This window comes from Bos indicus, chromosome 21, assembly GCF_029378745.1.
Source record: "Bos indicus isolate NIAB-ARS_2022 breed Sahiwal x Tharparkar chromosome 21, NIAB-ARS_B.indTharparkar_mat_pri_1.0, whole genome shotgun sequence".
Classification (NCBI taxonomy): domain Eukaryota; kingdom Metazoa; phylum Chordata; class Mammalia; order Artiodactyla; family Bovidae; genus Bos; species Bos indicus.
Window position 1 is genome coordinate 22,905,098 of NC_091780.1, and position 20,386 is coordinate 22,925,483.

Here is a 20,386-nt window from a genome sequence, read left to right on the forward strand (position 1 = left end):
TCCTTCCTGAGAGTGACGCTTACTAGGACCACAGCAGGGAGCGCTGTCCCAGGTGCAGAACAGTCTAGCAGGGAGGGGTGAAGCTTCAGAGGGATGAAGTAGTGGGACTCAAGCCCTCAGGTGTTTGCTCAGGCACATTTCACTCTTAATTCACAGCCCAAGAAGCTGACTTTGCCTGAGGCTCTGGTAGTATGTGGAACCAGAGTTGGACATGAAGAAGTGCTGCCGCCTTGTGGACATTTCCTGTACCTACAACTTGACCACCAGCGCTTCAGTTCAGTTCGGTCTCAGTTGTGTCCGACTTTTTGCGACCCCATGGACTGCAGCAAGCCAGGGCTCCTGGTCCATCACCAACTCCCGGAGTCCACCCAAACTCATGTCCATCGAGTTGGTGATGCCATCCAACCATCTCATCCTCTGTCGTCCCGTTCTCCTCCCACCCTCAAACTTTCCCAGCATCAGGGTCTTTTCCAATGAGTCAACTCTTCGCATCAGGTGGCCAAAGTACTGGAGTCTCAGCTTCAGCATCAATCCTTCCAATGAACACCTGGGACTGATCACCTTTAGGATGGACTGGTTGGATCTCCTTGCAGTCCAAGGGACTCTCAATAGTCTTCTCCAACACCACAATTCAAAAACATCAATTCTTCGGCGCTCAGCTATCTTTATAGTCCAACTCTCACACCCCTACATGACTACTGGAAAAACCATAGCCTTGACTAGACAGACCTTCGTTGGCAAAGTAATGTCTCTCCTTTTGAATATGCTATCTAGGTTGGTTATAACTTTCCTTCCAAGGAGTAAGCGTCTTTTAATTTCATGGCTGCATACCTGGGTCTATATTACGAAAAATCATCACTCAAAATGACACATGCATGACAGCGTTCACTGCAGTGGTACTTCTGGTTGCCAAGACACAAACCAGAGTCGGGCATCGAGAAGTGCTGCCGCCTTGTGGACAGGTCCTATAACTACAACTTGACCACCAGAGCTAAGTTCCGTTCAGTTCAGTCGCTCAGTCGTGTCCTTAGTTGCAGCACGCCAGGCCTCCCTGTCCATCCCCAACTCCCGGAGTTCACTCACACTCACGTCCATCGAGTCGGTGATGCCATCCAGAGCTAAGGGCACCTCCAATTCACAAGGCTTGTGGGGCTGCTAATGGCGTTGCCCTCAGGAAAGGTCCTGTGGTGGGTATTGCAAAAATAAATTCCAAGCACAACCGACTTATGAGAAGTCAATTGAAACAGGCAAATTTTCCCTCATCTTTCAAGGGAAAAAAAAGAAAAAACCAAAAACCAAACAGCCACAAGACAAGATGCTCAAATTCCCTAGTTATTACAGGAGGAATGTCAGTTAAAATGACAACAAGAAACCAAATCGCATCTGACAGAGAGCCATCCTATCTGCAAACAGTAAATGGTGGAGAGAGCTGAGAGGTGATGGAACCACCCCCCCCCCCCCACACACACACACACAGACGTTCAGTGGGAATGGACATTGGCAACAGTCCCTAGAAAGGATAGCCTCAATAGGCCAGAAAGAAAATTTCGAGAGAGCTAAGCCTAGGATTTTCATACCCACAGCTGGGCCTATATTACAGAAAAGCCATCATTCAAAATGACACATGCAAGCCAACATTCACTGCAGTGCGACTTCAATAGCCAAGATACTAACCCAAAAAATCGTCCATGAACAGATTAAATCTTAAAGAAATGTGGTACTTATACACAATGGGCTTTACTGAGACATGAAAAACCACCACTGAAATTATGAAATTCTGCCAATGGTCCCCACAAGGATGGAATTTGGAGGATCGTACACTTAAGTAAAGTTAGCAATAGACGAAGAAACTAGAAGATGATGTCTCTTCTAGGCAAAATTTAAAAAAGAAATACAGGGTAAGTAATTTACAACACAAGAAGAGACTCTGAGAATTAAAACACAAAGTTTTCCCAAAAAAAGGGAAAAGCCAGGGATGAATTGGGAGGCTGATACTAAGATATACCCAAAAAGCTGTATCTGTAATAGGTAGTCCACAAGGATTATCTCCTTCTTTCATTCTTCCACATTTACACAGAAATCTGTGTATCTAACAGATGCTGCACAAACACAGGGAACTTTGTTTGAAATTCTGCAATAACCTCTAGGGCAAAACAATCCAAAAAAGAACAGATATGACATATGTTAATATATGTCTTACTGAATCAGGCGGCTGTATAATGACCGCAGGCACCAAATGGCAAATCAACTATATTCCCACATAGCATCACCATTAGATTAAAGGAAAACAAAGAAAGCCAAAGCGTAGTTAGTTTCCTCCCTGACTTGGGCTGCTCTCTCATCCCTGGAGTCTGGGCAGCCTTGGATCCCGTGACTGACCTGGAGTGGGATGAACAGCCATGCTGACTGTCCTGAATTGAGCCCCCTCTTTAACCTGTGCTGTCTGGCTGCGACCAGACATCCTAGCTCAACCAAAGGATGGTTGCCCGACCTGCTGGCCTTGAGTTTTAAAAAGTAACCTAGACCCCAGGTCTCTTGGCGCTGGGGTCCCCAGATCAATCCTCTTTCCTGCGAGAGGAGCCTCTTAGGCACCTCAGTAGGGTTCTGTGGGCGAAGTAGGGATGAGTCGGGGGGTAAAGAGTGAAGTGAAGCTTTAGGGGGAAGAGGCAGCGGGACACAAGCCCTTGGGTGTGTTCAGCTGCCCAGTCGTGTCTGCACTGGAATCTCCCCATGTTGTTGGGGATCTTCCCAACCCAGAGATCGAACTCACATCTCCAGCACTGCAGGCATATATCCTTTACCACCTGAGCCACCAGGGAAGCCCTTTGGCTTCCTAAAGGTTTTCTGAACATTTCCTAGGAAAGCACGTCACTTCGGAGATAACATCCAGCCATCTCCAAAGGTCTTGGCATTTCCTTTTTTCCAGGGCATACGTGACCTTCCAGAGCCCCTCTGGGGAGGAGTCAGGAAGATGTAGATAGCCTGTATTTGCAGCAGTGTTGCAGGTCTCTTCCTCAGGACACCAGGCCTGCCCGTTCATCAGAGGCCTCTGGGTCTGGGAACTGACTTCAGTCTGGAAATGTGGCAGCTGAGCCACTGGGGAAGCCCAGCGGTGAGTTAATTTGCCTGGTCCTGGGAATGTTTAGTACAGGGGTGGGAAAGTATTTTCACTTCAGCTGTCCAAGCTGAGTGCAGAGGACAACTCAGCCATGCTGGAGCAGGTCACGAGGTTTTGGAGGGACACTTACAAACAAATGAAAGTGACAGCACCCCTAAGAAATGCCCTAGGAACGTCTCAGCCTCTTGAGAGAGGTCAGGATAGATCAAAGTCTGGGATCCCATATAAGTAAGCGAGTAGACAGACAAAAGTCAATTATTTACTCAAGGGAAAACCAAAGCATTTTGCAAGGATGGAAATCATAGTACACTATATGACTCCATCATGATTATGCATAACTGTAAAAATGGAGTGTAGGGAATTCCCTGGGTAAGGATTTAAGGTTTTATTTTAAGGTTTTATCAAGGCCTCAGAAAGAGGAAGAGAATCAGAGCTACTCGACTCTGAGATTCTGACCTGCAGGCAGTGATGAAAAAAACAGTAATTCTGCAGCATTAACACACTCAGAAGAATATCCCCCAAAGGATGGTAGAAACAAGGTAGCTCTCACTGCTAAGGGCACAGGTTTGATTCCTGATCCGGAATTAAATCCCACAAGCTGCACAGTGTGGCAAAAAAAAAAAGAGTGTAATAATAGTATAATACAAACACCTAAAAATGTTAAAACTAAAATTATGTTGGGGTGTGTAGGGACTGGATTATCAAGGAGAAAAGCTGAAAAATGGAAGGGACAACGAATACATGAGGAGAGTCAGCAGCTCATGAGAGCCCCAGCCACCTGGTTCTAGACTCACACGTTCGGCCCTGGAGGGGCCTGTGACTCTTTCCGTGAGTGTTGTGAGCAGACTGTCTGCTGAAACTTGAAGATGAGCATCAGCATACAGGGTTGTGAGCATGAAAACGTGATGGAACTAAAGGCTTTGGGTTGGCTAACATGGAGTACGTTTTTGAAACCTTGGTATTTTTTATTGTATGTTGCGATGACTCAGAAGGATTTTGTTGTTTTCACTGAAGAGTCAATCTGTCTTCTCCAGAGACACCTGGGAATGCCTCTTGTTTATTGGCAGCCTTCTTGTTTGTTTATTGGCAGCCTCGGCCACAAACAATAGAATTGCTCCCTCCAAGCCTTGTGTGTGTTGTCAAAGAGAGATGCTTTTAGAAAAACTAGCTAGGAAGCGGTCAGCTGGCACTCAAGCCCAGACAGCCAGCTCCAAGAGTCTGAGGCACGTGCTGGGACAGTTCCCCGGGGCACCCAGGGAGTGATCAGGCTTTAACCTGAAAAGAAGAGGGCCATATGGACAGCAGGGGCACACAGCACGTGGTCGAAAATGACCGTTACTGGGGAGGAGGGCAGGGGAGCGAGGCAAGTTCCAGACAGGGAGAGGTGGACTGGAGGGAGGGGATGGGTGCAGAGGAAAAGTGATCTAGACGTAACAGGGAGAGTGCTGAGTGTGTTCTAGAAAGAGCGGGGCGACGTTCTGACTGGTACAAAAGGTCAGTGTGGGAAGGAGGTGGGATCGTGGAGGGTCCTTCGGTATTGGGGGGAAATTAGGATCTCCATCTGGAGGCAGGAGCCTCAGTCGTCTTCACATCCCCGATGCCGATGCCTGCTGTAGAGCCTGACCTGCCCCAGGCGCTCAGCGAATGTTTGCTGAGTGGCAGAAAGGGAGAAGGAGGAGGGAACTGCAGGAGGTCACAGCGCAGCTTCTCAGCCGGCTGTTTGGACACTGATCTCCTTGGAGCTCAGAGAGAGGAGAGGAGACTCTGCAGTCTGAGTGGTTAGAGTAGGTGTGGCTGGACAGGGTAATGAGCATTTGGGCGGGGCACCCTGTCCCTGGTTGGAAGTGGAGGAGCGGAGTCAAGGCTGTTCCTGAGACAGGAGAGCTGTGCCCATGCAGCCCATGTGTGGTCAAGACTGCAAGAGATGAACGGCCCACTCCAGTATTCTTGCCTGGAAAATCCCATGCACAGAGGAGTTCATGGGGTCTCAAAAGAGTCAGACATGACTGAGCACACACACACACATCTGGTTTGTCAGCCTCTGTGTCATTTCTGCACAGAAGTTTCAAATTAGATAAAGTGTTTTAAGTACTGTCATTTATAGAAACTCATTATGAAACAGGTGTGACCAGAGATTGGAAGGCAGCGTATATCAGGAGCCTAAAAGTGTCATAGTTTGTCTCAGAATTTATGTTAAATAATAACAGTGGAAAATTATGAGTGTCAATTGCAGAACACTCAACAATAAAATCTAGATCATCTAAATCAGCAACAGGTCAAACCTTAGGGCAAAATTCCTTTACATCTGTGCATCAGTGAACCATGACATCAACAGGGCCCTTGCTTCCAAAATACAGCAATGGGATAGGCTTATTGTCAGGCGAGTGTATGCTCCTCGGTTCCGTCTCATCACAACAAAGATGTGGAGTGACGGACATTAAAGCCTTCGGCGTGTCACAGCTCTCGGGTCTTGGACAGACCGTGTTATAGCTCTCAGGTCGCGAACGGACCGTGTTATAGCTCTTAGACAAATCAGTGTTGCAGCTCCGTGTTACAGCTCTATGTTATTTAAAAAATAGCAGGAAAATCCATCCTCGAGGCGTGAGGGCGTGTCGACCCAAAGACACAAAAAGAGCGCCCCAGTGTGTCGGGGCGGGGCGGGGGGGGGGGGGGTGGTGGAGGGAGAGAGAGAGAGAGAGAGTGAGAGCGAGCCCTTTGGCTCCTCTTTTTATATGTTTTTTCCTCCCCACCGGCCTGCCCTATGTAAATTGGGCTGGCCAGGAGTGTTGTTCTACCTGAGGTCCTCACTCCAGTCCTCGGACCTTCCTTTGTTCTATTTTCGTGGGCTTTTCCCGTCCTCGTCTTTTAGACACCACCATTCTGGACTCTGTTTCCTATTCTAACTACCTAACATTCCCCCCTTAAGAGATGGGAGGCCCAATTATTTGGGAATAGGGGCGTCGAGGTCTTTCTGGCTACTTCCTGCTGAACTAGGATGGCAAGGGGTATTGGGCCTCCCCCTCGGCTAGTCTCAAGTCTCAGAGTCCTTATAGCGGTGTCCATCTAAGGGTGAGTGATATTTTCCGTGGTCGGCTGTAGTTTTATATCTTTGTTGAGCTGGCACTGCATGTTGTAGCTTGTTGACCTGGGCAGAGACAAAACGGGTTAGACAACTAATAATACATGGAGCAATCATAAGCAGCATCAATATGGTATAACAGGGACTGCTGCTGCTGCTGCTGCTAAGTCGCTTCAGATGTGTCTGACTCTATGCAACTCCATAGACGGCAGCCCACCAGGCTCCCCTGTCCCTGGGATTCTCCAGGCAAGAACACTGGAGTGGGTTGCCATTTCTTTCTCCAATGCATGAAAGTGAAAAGTGAAAGTGAAGTCGCTCAGTTGTGTGCGACTCTTAGCGACCCCATGGACTGCAGCCCACCAGGCTCCTCCATCCGTGGGATTCTCCAGGCAAGAGTACTGGAGTGGGCTGCCATTGCCTTCTCTGATAACAAGGACTAGTAGGGGCATTCAGTTCAGTTCAGTTCAGTCGCTCAGTTGTGTCTGACTCTTTGCGACCCCATGAATTGCATTAGCCAACTCCAAATTCCCATCGCCAGGATGGCTCAAGTCCCTCCCTGTTCAGGGATCAGAGTATCTATCTCCTGTCTGTTTTGGAGTACAATCCCTGCCAAGCTGTGTTGGCTCTATAGAGCTATCCTGAGAAATCTTATCCCCAGAAACCAGATTTTGGGGGTGTTCACTAGAACGGCATTCATCTGTAGTCCTGAATAGGTATCTGAGCTCTCCCAGGGCTCACAGGTGTATTGAGTGTCCTCTTCTGTTTTCTTCCATGGCTTGACTAGTGAGCAGTGAATCCAGGAGTCATGTCCTAGTACCTTGACTGCTATGGGGGTAGAAAGTATTACAGGGTAGGGGCCCTTCCATGTGGGCTGGAGTTGAGCCTTTGGGGACCCATCTTTCCAGACTTTAATTAGGACTTGAGTCCCTGGAGCATATAGTGGTGACTCCTTAGAATCTTTTGGGTCCTAGTTCATACCCCACAAACGTATATCCTGTTGGAATTGCCCAATGGCCATGGTATAAGACTGGAGGGTCTGAACCTCTGAATCTAGGAAGAGGTCATTGACATAAATAAAAGCTCTCCCATATAGCATCTCATAAGGACTAAGACCAACCTGTTCCTTATGGGAAATACAGGTGTGGAGGTCTCCTGGGTTATCTTTTTTATCGCTGATTTTAAGAATTGGTTGGCTCTTTCTACTTTTCCTGAAGACCTCCTGAGGCCTCCAGGCACAATGGAGATAATAAGGAATGCCCAATGCTTTCGAGACCCCTTGGGTGACCTTAGAAGTAAATGATGTCCCATCGTCACTTTGTAATTACCTGGGAAGACCAAATCTTGGAATGATTTCATGGAGCAGTTTTTTACCACCTCCTCAGCCTTCTCAGTCCAGGTGGGAAAGCCTTCAATCCATCCTGTGAATGTATCTATCATGACTAATGGGTATTTATACCCTTGAGAAACTGGCATCTGGGTGAAGTCCATCTGCCAGTCCTCTCCTGGGTAGGCCCCATGTCTTTGGACGGGCTGGGCCAGCTGGGGTCTTCGAGCTCCTTGGGGGTAGTTTAATTGGTAAGTGGGACAAGAGGAGACAACTTTCCTTATAGTTGTTTGGAGGCCTGTTCCTCTGAAGAATCTTTCTAGTAATCTTTGGAGGGCCTTTTCCCCTAAATGAGTGGTGGCATGTAAGGAGTTAACCAACTTCTATTGGAGGTTCCCAGGCAGAAAAGGGAGTCCCTCCTTTTGGAACCACCCCATATGATCTTCTTGAAAGCCCCCACTCTTAGCTTTAAGAGTCTCACCTTCAGTATATGAAGGAGTTTCTGGCAAATTAGTGGAACTAGGGTGGCAAGCCCTATTAGGTCATTGTTCTGTAATGTTGCTCTCTTAGCTGCCTGATCAGCTGCTTGGTTCCCTCGTGCCATTTCTGTGCTCCCTTTTCGGCGTCCTTTACAGTGGGAGACTGAAACCTCAGTGGGCATATGGACTGCCTCCAAGAATCTAGGAATTTGATCACCATATTTGATTGGGGACCCTCAGGTGGTCAAGTGGCCCCTTTCTTTCCACGTGGCGGCATGTGCATGTAGCACCAGAAAGGCAGACTTGGAGTCAGTGTAAATGGCTACTCTTTTTCCTTTTCCCAGCTCTAAAGCTTGAGTCAGGGCTATGAGCTCAGGTGATTGGGCTGAAGTACCTGGTGGCAGAGGCTTAGCCTCTATGATCTCAAAATTGGAGATTACTGCATACCTGGGCTCTTCTTTTTCTATCCAAGACAAAGCTGCTTCCATCAGTGTACCAGATTTCCTCAGGATTGGTCAGAGGATCTTCCGATAATCCCTCTTGGGGTTTTGTTCAGTGGTCCAAGGTTTCTAGACAAGAGTGAAAGGGGAGAGAGCCCTCAGAGGGTTGGCAGGAGGGTGGCTGGGTTAAGAACCTCACACGGGGATATAGTGAGGCCCGGATTTTCCATCAGCATTACTTGATATCTGAGGATTCTTTGATCAGATGGCCTCTCCCATTTAGGAGTTGTTTTACTTGGTGGCTGGTAAAAATAGTTAGTTTGCCCCCAAAGGAGAGTTTTAAAGCATCTTCTATCATGATTGCAATAGCTGCAAGATTTAGAAGGCGGGGGGTTGGGGGGGTGGGGGGATGGGGAGGGCAGCCTTGGGCAGTTGGATCGACCCTCTTGGATAAGTAAGCTACAGGCTGGGGCTCAGATCCCAACCTTTGAGTTAACACTCCCAAGGCTATTCCCTCTCTTTCATGGACAAAGTTGGAATGCTTTTTCTGGGTCTGGCAACCTCAAGGCAGGTGCCCGAGTTAAGGCCTGTTTTATTGTAGCCTCTGCCTTCTTTTGAGGAGTTCACCACATCAGTGGGATTGAATCAACCCATCTGTTTAAGCTTGCATATAAGGGTTGGGCAATTAGACCATAGTTGGGTATCCAGATTCTACAATACCCAGTTAGCCCCAGGAAAGCTCGCAATTGTTTTCGAGTCGTGGGAGAGGACAACTGGAGGATTCCTTGTACCTGATCAGAGGACAGCCTCCTGGACCCGTGTGTAATCTGAACTCCCAGGTAAGTGACCTTTGTCTCAACCATCTGTTCCTTAGCGTGGGAGACTTTATATCCCCTTTCTGCCAAAAAGTTTAGAACCTGAATTGCATGTTGTTGGGCATTTTTCTCATCTGGAGAGCAGATTAGTAGGTCATCTACGTAATATTTTCCCATTAGGTCCCAGGTCCAGATCTAGGAGATCCCAGCTGAGGGCCTGTCCAAACAAGTTGGGGTTATCTCCAAACCCCTGAGGTAATACTGTCCAAGTCATCTGTTGGTGTTTTTCTCCTGGGGCCTCCCACTCAAAGGCAAAAAGATACTGGGATAATATCAATAACCTCAGATATACAGATGACACCACCCTTATGGCAGAAAGTGAAGAGGAACTAAAAAGCCACTTGATGAAAGTGAAAGAGGGTTGGCGCTACCGTTTGCCCAGCCAGTCGGCTCCTTTTTGAGAGTGGTTGCTGTTTCCTGGGCTTGGAGCGGGGGCTGGGTTTGTGGCTGGAGGGCTCAGGTTGGTGCGAGGCGGACGCTGCGGTCAGTCACGGTTCCTGGGCGATGGCGATTTCCACAGGCGCCCAGTCTACGCCTGGCCGCTCCGCGCCCCATGGCGCCTGGGTCCGTGGCCCGGCCTTCTTGGGGGACGGTCATGGCGTCTCAGCTGAATTCATCTGCGGGGGTAGGGATGAAGCGGGGAGGAGCGTCCAGGTGGTGGTGAGATGCAGACCATTTAATTTGACAGAGCGGAAAGCTAATGCCCCTTCGGTAGTAGAATGTGCTCATGTGCGGAAGGAAGTTAGTGTTCGAACTGGAGGACTGGTGGACAAAAGCTCAAGGAAAACACACACTTTTGATATGATTTTTGGAGCAAATACTAAACAAATTGACGTTTACAGAAGTGTTGTTTGTCCAGTTCTGGATGAAGTTATTATGGGCTATAATTGCACTATTTTTGCATATGGCCAAACCGGCACAGGCAAAACCTTTACAATGGAAGGTGAAAGCTCCCTAATGAAGAGTATACTTGGGAGGAGGATCCTTTGGCTGGTATAATTCCACGTACTCCTCATCACATCTTTGAGAAACTTACTGATAATGGTACTGAATTTTCAGTGAAAGTGTCGCTATTGGAAATCTATAATGAAGAGCTCTTTGATCTCCTTAATCCGTCTTCTGATGTTTCTGAGAGGCTGCAGATGTTTGATGATCCCCATAACAAGAGGGGAGTGATAATCAAAGGTTTAGAAGAAATTACAGTACACAACAAGGATGAAGTCTATCAAATTTTGGAGAAGGAGGCAGCAAAAAGACAGCCGAGCAACTTTGATGAACGCCTGCTCTAGTCGATCCCACTCAGTTTTCTCTGTTACAATACCTAAGAAAGAAACCACAGTTGATGGAGAGGAGCTTGTTAAAATTGGAAAGTTGAACTTGGTTGATCTTGCAGGCAGTGAGAAGAACATTGGCCGTTCTGGAGCAGTCGACAAGAGAGCTCGGGAAGCTGGAAATATCAGTCAGTCCCTGTTGACTCTGGGAAGGGTTATTACTGCTCTTGTAGAAAGAACACCTCATGTTCCTTATCGAGAATCTAACCTGACTAGAATCCTCCAGGACTCTCTTGGGGGACGGACAAGAACATCTTATCATTGCAAAAGTTTCTCCTGCATCTCTCAATCTGGAGGAAACTCTGAGTACATTGGAAACTCTGAGTACATTGCTCTCATAGAGCAAAGAACATACTCAATAAGCCTCAATTAACCAGAAACTCATACTCAATTAACCAGAAACTCACCAAGAAAGCTCTGATTAAGGAATATACATAAGAGATAGAGTGTCTGAAACGGGATCTTGCTGCAACTCGTGAAAAAAATGGAGTGTACATTTCTGAAGAAAATTTTAGAACGCAGGAAACTATGAAACAGGAAGGTCTGGTTCCTTCAGAAAATTGCAGACAAAATCCCTCTCCTCGGACAGCACAGGAAGGAGCCCTGCAGCAAAGCCCAGGGCTCGGAACCCTGCAAGCTCGCCCTACCTGCATCTCACCACCACCTGGATGTTCTTCCCCTTTTGGTCTTTCTTCTTCGCGGATGGGTTCTGCTGGGACGCGATGACTATCCCCTGGGAGGGCCGGGTCGCGGACTCGGGCACCAAGGGGCGTGGAGCGGCTCGACAGCTGACGCGGACCTGGGTGCCCTCCTCACCTGGTGGGTGCTGGCGTGCCTGCGGAGGTCGCTGTCGCCCAGGAACCGTGACTGACCGTAGCGTCTTCCCCGCACTGGCCAGAGCCTTCTAGTCGCAGACCTGGTCTCCGTCCGGGCCCCGGGGGCCAGGCAACCACAGGGCACCTCACTTTGGGAAGGGAGCCGACTGGCCGGGCCAATGGCAGCGCTGGCGGGCAAAGCACCATGGGACGCAGTGTCGTCACCAGACCCTGCCCCAGGGCGTGGCCCGCGGAAAAGCAAATATCTGGTCTTTCGGTGCCAGCCTGGAACTCGTAGTCTAGTGGGAGACTGTCCCTGAGTAGTGAACGAACGTCTCTAGGCCAGAGTTTCCTCATCTGCAGAATGGGACTGACAGCAACTGTCTCAAACTGTTGTGTGAAAATTACTGAGCTGGTGAGGGTAAATAGTTTAGGCTAGAACGACCATGTAAGCGCTCGGGAAACCTAGCCGTGATTGTATATGGTATTAGAGAATTGTAAGATAGTGCTGTGGAAGCACAGAAAAGAGAAGTCCAAAGCAAGTCCCTTTCTCGGAGGAAGCATCCAGAATCGTCTTGAAGAATAATTAGGAAATGTTAAGGCTACCACGGGTACTAAATCATGATGAAAAAGACACAATGTTACTTTAGGACTATGAATTTATCCTTTGAGTGATGAGAACTCATCCTCGCCAAATGATTCCAAGCAAGAAAGCAAGGTCAGATTTGTGTTTTCCGACCACGGTCCTGCAGTAGCTGTTGCAGGCTCAATCTACATGGCACAGCATCCCACAGTCCTCTCAAGGAGGTTGCGCAAACGCCTGTGGCCGTCAGCCTACAACTCCCTGCAGGCAACACTACCCGGCTCCTCTGGTGCTCAGTGACCGCCGGCTTCCCTAGGCGTACTCTGGGCGTTTTGGCAATGTTTACGGTTACTCGACCAGATTAGATGTGGGTCGCAGACCCAGGAGATAAAGAATCATGGGCCTGTGCTAAAAAAAAAAAAGAAAAGAAAGAAAGTGAAAGAGGAGAGTGAAAAAGTTGTCTTAAAGCTCAACATTCAGAAAATTAAAATCATGGCATCTGGTCCCATCACTTCATGGGAAATAGATGGGGAAACAGTGTCAGACTTTATTTTTCTCGGCTCCAAAATCACTGTAGATGGAGATTGCAGCCATGAAATGAAAAGACGCTTACTCCTTGGAAGGAAAGTTATGACCAACCTAGATAGCATATTGAAAAGCAGAGACATTACTTTGCCAACAAAGGTCTGTCTAGTCAAGGCTATGTGGTCATGTATGGATGTGAGAGTTGGACTGTGAAGAAAGCTGAGCGCCGAAGAATTGATGCTTTTGAACTGTGGTGTTGGAGAAGACTCTTGAGAGTCCCTTGGACTGCAAGGAGATCCAACCGGTCCATCCTAATGGAGACCTGTCCTGGGTGTTCATTGGAAGGACTGATGCTGAAGCTGAAACTCCAATACTTTGGCCACCTCATGTGAAGAATTGACTCATTGGAAAAGATCCTGATGCTGGGAGGGATTGGAGGCAGGAGGAGAAGGGGATGACAGAGGATGAGATGGCTGGATGGCATCATTGACTCGATGCACATGACTTTGGGTGAACTCTGGGAGTTGGTGATGGACAGGGAGGCCTGGCATGCTGCGATTCATGAGGTCGCAAAGAGTCAGATACGACTGAGCGATTGAACTGAACTGAACTGATGCAAAAAAAATGCATCTTTGAGACCCAAGACTGTAAACCACTTGGCACTGGGTGGGATTTCTCCCAAAATTACATAGGGATTGGGTACTGTGGGATGGAGGGAGACTACAGCTTCATTTATGATCCAGAGATCTTGAACCATTCGCCAGGTTCCATCCTTTTTCTTTACTGAGAGGATTGGGGTGTTACATGGCGAACTGGTGGGGACCAATAGCCCACAAGCAAGGAATTTATTTATTAAAGGCTGTAGTCCCTCCTGAGCCTCTCTTTTGAGAGGATACTGTTTCCGGTTAGGAAACCGAGTGGGATCTCGGAGAACAATGATGACCAGTTCAGCTTGGTGGGCTCGTCCAGGAATCCCCTGGTCCCACACATGGGGGTTAATTTTGTCTTCCCATAGTTTTTGGTCCCTCTCTATTGGAGAAAGTGTAATGGGTTCTTCAGTAGTAATCAGAAGCTGTAGGGCTCTAGGGGCTGAAAAGCTTCCCATCACAAGTCTTTCCCCCAGTTTAGTGAGTGTATCTCTTCCCAATAAGGGAGTAGGACACTCAGGGACCATCAGAAACCGGTGGGAAAATATTTGTCCATCCCAGCAACAAAGAAGTGCTTGAGTGAATCTTTTAGTAATTGTTTTTCCTGTAGCACCCAAAATGGTACAGGCTTGGGAGGAGAAGGCTCCAGATTAGGAGATCAAGACAGAGTAGGTAGCCCCCGTGTCAACAAAGAAAATTCTCAGACCTACCTGCCACATCCAGTTGCACCCTCGGCTCCAGCCCCGTGATGGTTATCTGTGACAGGCGGGCTGGCTGGAGCGGGTCGCTTCAGTCCTGTTGAACCATTGTGAGGGAAGGCTTGGCGCTTGACCTTGAGGCTCTTGGGTCCCCAGGGTAGAGTGCCGCCCAATGTCCCAGTTGATGGCATTTTTGGCAAGCCATTTTAGGAGACTTGTTACGGTTTGGACACTCTTTGGCCCAATGTTCCGCCTGTCTACAGATTAGGCATTTGCCTCGTGCCTTGTCCTTCAAGGACTCGGGGTTTGCCATAGGGCTTCCCTGGAGGGCGGCCAGCATCTGGGCATGCCTTGTCTTTTTCCTTCTCTCCCTCTCCTGGGCCTGGGCCTCCTTCTCCTGTTCTCTGTTATAAATGGTGGCGGTCTGGACCATCTCATCTCAAGAGACAGCAGGGTCCTGCTGGTGTAACTGTTGTAACTTAATTCTGACAGCTGATGCACACTGGGACACCAATTTGTTCTTTAAAATCACCTGTCCCTCGTAAGAGTCTAAATCCAGATTGGTAAACTTTTGGAGGGCCTCTTTTAGCCTTTCCAGAAAGGCAATGGGGTTCTCATTGGGCTCCTGAGTTATTGCTGAGACCCAGGCACAGCTAATTACTTTTTGTTGGGCTGCTTTCAGTCTTGCCTTCACATAGATTAGAATATGATCTTTTTCCCAGATGTGCTCAGGGTCATTATAATTCCAATTAGGGTCGGAGGAGGGGACTGCAGTTTCCCCTACTGGGTATTTATCGCTTGACGTGTGAAGTCCTGTTGCACACCTTCAGGCTTCCTTTAAGACCCTAGTATGTTCAGGGTCACATAAAGTTTGACTAAATATGACCATGATGTCCTTCCACGTCAAGTCAAAGGCCAAGGTAATATGTTGGAATGTATCTATATATTTGCCTAGGTCATCTGTATAGCTTCCCAGGTCTTGTTTGATCTGTCTTAGTTCTAAGAGGGAGAAGGGCTTATGGACCCAGGTTGGTCCAAATTCTCCTCTCCTCCAGTTTCAACTAAGGGACATACTCCAGCTGGCTTTTGTGGAGGGGGTGCTCCTGGATATGGGGGCACGTTTGGATACAAGGAAGGAGCACCAGGCAACTCGGGAGCTATGGAAGGCTCCAGTCTCTTTGGGAGTATGGGAGGTGAGCCTTTACGGGGGGGGGGGGGGGGGGGGGGGGCGGTTTCCTTCTCTTGGTTGCCTGTGCCTAACACCATTTGCCTAGTGGGCTCACTTTTAGGGTGTACAACAATCCCATACTTAAGACAGAGTTCTTTCATATCTCTTAGTTGGAAGAAAATTTGGATATAAGGGATTTCTGTCCATTTCCCTTGTCTTTTGCAGAATAATTCTAGTTGCAGGATAGTATTGTAATTTAAACTCCCATCCTCAGGCCAGTGTTCCTCATCCCCCAGTGGATACTGTGGCCACGCAGTGGCACAAAAGAATTTTAAGCGACTTCTCCTTAGAGGATCGAACAGCTTCCAGTTATCAAGGATGCATCTCAAGGGCATCTGCCAGGAAGTGGATTGGTTATTTCCCATCTAAAAGACAGTCATGACAGGGAGAAAAAGAAAAAAACTAATAGGCCTCCTTCAGTTTCCATGGGTGGACTTCCTTAGGGGTGAGTCTTTTTGAAGCTTATTGTCACGCGGTTCTTTGTCTCGTCACAACAAAGATTTGGAGCGACGGACATTAAAGCCCTCGGCGCGTCACAGCTCTTGGGTCTTGGACAAACCGTGCTACAGCTCTTAGGCAAATCAGTGTTACAGCTCTATTTTATTTAGAAGATAGCAGGAAAGTGAGAGAGAGAGAGAAAGAAAAGAGCGCACGCACGCGGGAGAGAGAGTCCGTGAGAAAGTGCTTTGGCTCCTCCTTTTATATGTTTTTTCCTCCACCTGGGCCTGCCCTATGCAAATTGGGCTTAGCCAGGAGTGCTGTCTGTTCTGTTTGTTCTGCCTGAAGTCTTCACTCTGGTCCTCGGACCTTCCTTGTCTTTTAGCCACCGCCATTTTGGACTCCTTTTCCCTATTCTACCTACCTAACACTTATCCTACCCAGTACTGTTGCAACCTGAAAGCAAGGTGTCCCCCGGTCGGAGTGCAGATCTCCAGGCAGGCTAAGGCGTGACAGCCTCCTGGAGATCGAATCTCTGGGCAGGTCGAGGAAAGTTGGCCTCCCAAGAGTTGGGTCCCTGGTCAGGTCGAGGCGTGACGACCTCCTGGGACCCCTGGACTGGCGGATCCCGAAGCAGGTTGAGGCGTGACAACCTTTCGAAGACCGACCCCTAGGCATGTCAAGGCAGGTCGACTTCCTGGGACCCCCGGACTGGAGTTGGGCGTCCCCAAGGTCTCCAGTGTGACCAGTGCTGGGTAGGATTAAGGGGTTGTGATCTTAACTCATTGCTGGTTTGTCCACCGTAGATGGGAATAGATATCATGATGTAAAGCAATCCAAGCCTGTGCCCTGAGACTGGGAAACAGTGTAACAGTCATAAGCCTTGTCCTCTTACTCTAAGGGAGTGTAAGTCACTGATTTCTTCCCCTACTCCTTCTTAAGACCAGGTTAGGGTGTATCCCCTGGTAAGCATTTCATTGTCACAGACCCACTTTAGGTAATAACAGAAGTAGTGACAAAGGAGTGGGTTATCTGGCCCTGTTAGGGACATTAAGGTATTTTAATAATAGGCTGGGTGGAGCAATGTTGCCTACAAGGGGGTAGGGTCCTGATTATAGGAGTTAGTAATTGGCTTAAGAGCAAACTTGTTAAGAGGCAACAGACCAGATGTTCCATAAAAGTGGAGTGGAGATTTGATCCAAGGGTATGTTTGTAACTTTAGGAGAAGGGTGGTAAGGGTTTGGGCCCAAACGGACTGCGGGGCTAACTCCCAAAGTGGCAAACATTATCCCTGGAAGCCCAGTTGCCTTTGAAGGGATGCCAGCTGATGGATTTCTAGCAGGCATTGTGTGCCTGGCGCCCGCCCTAGCGGGTTCACTGAGAGATGCTGGTGTTGCATATGTTGTAGGAAACATGGAAGATGAAGGGCTGAATATCTAGAGGGGTTGGATATTATAGAGCATTTCCCTCCCAAGGGCCATCTATTTTCTGGTTGTACCTCCAGAAGATTGTAGAGGCGACATTATGGGTCTGGACGGGGCTCAGGAAAAGAGCATGAAACAGGAGGGAAGGGGGCAGAGCACAACCTTTGAAAGAATGACATAGCATAAGCGCATAATGTAAACTGATGAAAATCAGTTGGGGCCAAGACGACAAGTCAAATTCAAGTAAACCTTAATCCCCAATCTATAAACCAAAAGACACACCCAGAGGTGGCAGGACAGCTCTAAGGCACTGTCAGGAGACAGAGGAGTGGGTGGTTCCCCAATGGCTGCGCTGATCCTCCCACTCATTAGCATATGAATTTACCCGGCGCTCGCGCTTGCAAAACCTAGCCAGGCCCCATTCCATGGCTTGCACCCTGCAGAGTGTGCTTCTCTCTGAATCCTAAGCAATCTACCTCTTACCTATTGCTTTTGGCCGGGCTCAAGTATCGGGAGAGAGAGCTGAAGGACAGGACGAAAAAGCAGTGGGAAAAACGTGGCAAGGAATCCCCTTCATAGCCTGCTGGAAAATCTGCTAAATATCTGACTGGTGCTCACAATTTCATTGGCCTGATCCTTGGCACAAAGAAGAGTAAGGACAGAAGAACCCCCACCGGCTTGGGTAACAGCTACTGGGGCTCAGCAGATAGTGCCTTTGGGACATACCAGAGAGCAGCCTCTCCAGAGTCCCTCAGCTGCGCCCACTGCCGCCCACCTGTTCTCCAATTAGGGGGGGGTGGGGGTGGGGGCTGGTTCGAGGAAACAAGAAACGAGAGATTGTAAAGGAATTAAGATTTTGTTAGGCATATGTCCCTTCAGCTATAGGAGCGAGGACCTCCTACCTTAACCAGAGGTTTTCTGGAATCTGAGCCGTGTGAGCTTTCTGCTGAGTTCATTTTTCGGTGTTCCGGTTTCCAGCACGATAGGCCTCTTGTCACTTCCCTTGCACTGGGTTTTCTTTGCGTTCCACTTCTACTGCCGGAGCTTTCGCTGAGTTGGCTCCTGCTGTGCTTGGCCTCTTTGCGGCCCTGCTGAGGTTGCTTCAGCCAGGTTAAATCCGAGTCACGGCACCATAGATGTCTGGCGAGTGTATGCTCCTGGGTTCTCTCTCGTCACAACAAAGATGTGGAGTGACGGACATTAAAGCCCTCGGCGTGTCACAGTTCTCGGGTCTTGGACAGACCGTGTTATAGCTCTCAGGTCTCCAACGGACCGTGTTGTAGTTCTTAGACAAATCCGTGTTACAGCTCCGTGTTACAACTCTATTTTATTTAGAAAATAGCAGGAAAATCCATCCTCGAGGCGTAAGGGCATGTCGACCCAAAGACGCAAAGAGAAGAGTGCCCGTGTGTGTGTGGGAGGGAGGAAGGGAGGGAGGGAGGAAGAGAGAGAGCCCTTTGGCTCCTCTTTTTATATGTTTTTTTTCCTCCCCCTGGGCCTGCCCTATGTAAATTGGGCTGGCCAGGAGTGTTGTTTGTTCTACCTGAGGTCCTCACTCTGGTCCTTGGACCTTCCTTTGTTCTATTTTTGCGGGCTTTTCCCTTCCTTGTCTTTTAACCACCGCCACTCTGGAACTCCTGTTTCCTATTCTAACTGCCTAATACATAAGATAATAGTTACAGACATTCCTATTCCAGGAAGGAAGTAAATGGAACAGACATAGAAAGGAGTTCCTTGTCCTGATGAGTTTCAGAATTTGGCCCGGCAGAATCCCTTTCCCTGGTGGCTCAGATGGTAAATGTGGGAGACCTGGGTTGGGAAGGTTGATCCCTGGCTGGGAAGATCTTCTGGAGGATGGATTGGCAACCCACTCCAGTATTCCTGCATGGAGAATCCCATGGACAGAGGAGCCTGGAGGGCTACAGTCCATGGGGTCACCAAGATTCAGAAACGACTGAGCAACTAAGCACACAGCACAATAAAATACACCACCATTAGAAATGATGATCATAGACAATTTAATTACAGGGGAGGAGGAGCACTTTCATGATGTAATCAAATCCCACACCTGCAGAGGTTCTCCCACAGGAATGAGTTCTGAGCCCATGTTAGGCTCCCAACCTGAGGGTCTGGCATTGGGGGGAGGAGCCCCAAGAACATTTGGCTTTGATGGCCAGCTGGGTTTGAGTGCAGGAGCTCCACGGGACTGAGAGAGACAGACTCCATTCTTGAGGGCACACACAAGGTTTAATGAGCAGTGAGGCCCAGGCCAGAGGAGTGACTCCATTAGAGCATGAACCAGACCTACCTGCAGGTTTTGGAGGGTCTCCTGGAGGTGGGGGTCGGCTGTGGCCCACTGCAGGGGCAGGAACACCAGTGGTGGAGGCCCTGTGGTAAATTCCTCAGCTGAGCTCTCCTAGAGGTCACCGCTTTGGCACTGAGACCTGTCCCCCCCACCCACCCCCACCAAGCAGCCTGAAGGCTCCATTTCTGGGATGCCTCTGGCCTTCTTGGATTGGAAGAATCAGTATTGTCAAAATGACTATACTGCCCAAGGCAATCAAATTCAGTTCAATCTCTGTCAAATTACCAATGGCATTTTTTACAGAACTATAGCATTTTTTTTAAATTTGTATGAAAACACAAAAGACTCCAAATAGCCAAAGCAATACCAAGAGAGAAAAACAGAGCTGGAGGAATCAGTCTCCCTGACATCAGGCTATATTGTGAAACTATAGTCATCAAAAGAGTGTAGTATTGGCACAAAAATAGAAATACAGATCAATGGAACAAGATAGAAAGCCCAGAAATAAACCCATACACAGTGTGCATATTTGTGTGTGTGTGTGTGTGTGTGTGCTCAGTCATGTCTGACCCCCTGGACTGTAGCCTGCCGGGGTCCTCTGTCCATGGCATTCTCCAGACAAGAATACTGGAGTAGGTTGCCATTTCCTTCTCCAGGAGATCTTCCCAACCCAGGGACCGAACCCACGTCTCTTGTGTCTCCTGCACTGGCAAGCAGATTCTTTACCATTGCTTGTGGGAAACAATAACACTAGTGCATGGGTATTGTGAGGCTTAGATGCAAAATTTCAGTCCGAGGCCCAGCTCGGTGTGGCTAAGCTGGTGGTTCAGGCCTGGATCTCTCACGAGGTTGTGGTCAGACTGTTGGTTGGGGCTGCAGACCCTTGAAGGCCTGATCAGGTCTGGAGGGTGCATTTCTAAGATGGCGCCCTCCTAGGCTGTTGGTTAGAGGCCCCAGTTCCTCTGTACATGGGCCTCTCCTAGAGCCGCCTGAGTCTTCATCCCACCACGGGCTTCCCTGGAGGCTCAGGTGGTAAGTCTGCCTGCAATGCAGGAGACTCTGGTTTGATCCTTGGGT

General features: G+C 48.7%; 1 long non-coding RNA gene and 1 pseudogene across 3 annotated transcripts; one reads left to right on the plus strand and one right to left on the minus strand.

Annotated features, from left to right (window-relative positions):
- Positions 1-5,790: 5,790 nt before the first annotated feature.
- On the minus strand, positions 5,791-18,427 carry LOC139178187 (uncharacterized). 3 transcript variants are annotated; one of them, XR_011562576.1, is made up of 5 exons: positions 17,907-18,427; positions 13,927-14,011; positions 8,448-8,569; positions 7,523-7,615; positions 5,791-6,263 (listed from the first exon to the last, which is right to left on the minus strand). It is a non-coding gene; the product is annotated as an uncharacterized lncRNA (long non-coding RNA). The 3 variants fall into 3 exon arrangements; XR_011562577.1 differs by lacking the exon at positions 13,927-14,011; XR_011562575.1 differs by lacking the exon at positions 17,907-18,427 and having other exon boundaries at positions 13,927-15,112.
- On the plus strand, positions 9,689-11,372 carry LOC109575282 (kinesin-like protein KIF11 pseudogene; annotated as a pseudogene).
- Positions 18,428-20,386: the final 1,959 nt, after the last annotated feature.